Below are 1,519 nucleotides of genomic sequence, written 5' to 3' on the forward strand. Positions count from 1 at the left end.
AACTAAATGAAAAAGAGGGATGCAATATGTCAGGAAAAGAATTCAGAATAAGGGTCTACATTCCTAAACGAGCTGGATGAGAAAATCAACAACTTAAGTAGAAATCAAGAGGAAATAAAAAGTGATATAGCTACAATAAAAAACACAATGGAAGTTTTCAACAGTAGACTAGAAGAAGCGGAGGACCAAATTGGTGAATTGGAAAACAGGGCAGAAATACACACCCAATCTGAACAGCAATTGGAGGAAAAAAAAATTAGAATGCAGGAGGAGAGCCTAAGGGAGCTTTGGGACAACATGAAATGAAGTAACATACCTATAATAGGGCTGCCAGAATGACAAGAAAAGAAGCAAGGTTTATAAAACTTGTTTGAAGAAATAATGACAGAAAACTGCCATGTTTTGGGGAAGAAAAAGTTGCACAAGCACAGATAGTCCCAAACAAGATGAATTCAAAAAGAACCACACCAATACAAGTCAGAATTACAATGACAAATGTTAATGACAAAGAAAGAATTTAAGGGCTGCAAGAAAGAGACAGAAAGTTACCTACAAGGGAACTCCCATTAGATTATCAAATGAGTTTTCAACAGAAACACATTAGGCCACAAGGGAATGGAATGAAGTATACAAAGCAATGCAAAGCAAGAGACTAAATCCAAGAATACTCTACCCAGCAAGGCTATCATTCAAAATTGAAGGGGAAAACAGGAGCTTCACAGACAAAAAAGGCTAAAGAGAGAGTTTATCACTACCAAGCCAGCAATGCAAGATATGCTAGGAACTGTTGTAAAAATAAGAAATAGGAATGCAAGAAGGATCACAGGCAAAAAGAGTAAATATAGCTACAAACAAATACCTATAAATAATAACCTCAAATGTAAATGGATTAAATGGATTAAATGCTCCAATCAAAAGACATCAAGTGGCTGAATGGATAAAAAAACATGATCCATACATATGCTGTCTACAAGAGACCAACCTCAGAAGAAGGGACTCAACAGACTGAAAGTGAAAAAATGGAAAAATATCTTTCAGGCAAATGGAAAGGATAAAAAAATCTAGGGTAGCAATACTTATATCTGACAAATTAGACCTCAAACTAAAGGCCATAACAAGAGATAAGGCCACTTCATAATACTAAAGGGATCAATACAACAAGAGAATATAACTCTGGTAAACAAATATGCTCCCAATCCTGGAGCACCCAAATACATTAAAAAAAAGCAACAACAACTTCTGGAAGATATCAAAAGAGAGATCTACAGCAATACAATTATAGTAGGGGACTTTAATACCCCAATGATATCCATGGATAAATCCTCCAGACAAAAAATCAGCAAAGAAACAGCAATCCTAAATGACTCAATAAATCAGATGGACTTAATTGACATCTTCAGAACATTTCACCCCAAAGCTACAGAATATACATTCTTCTCAAGTGCACATGAGACATTTTCAAAGATAGATCACATATTGGGACACAGGCAAAGTCTCTTCAAATTCAAGAAGATTGAAG

This window comes from Myotis brandtii, unplaced genomic scaffold (genome assembly GCF_000412655.1).
Source record: "Myotis brandtii unplaced genomic scaffold, ASM41265v1 scaffold37, whole genome shotgun sequence".
Taxonomy (NCBI): Eukaryota; Metazoa; Chordata; class Mammalia; order Chiroptera; family Vespertilionidae; genus Myotis; species Myotis brandtii.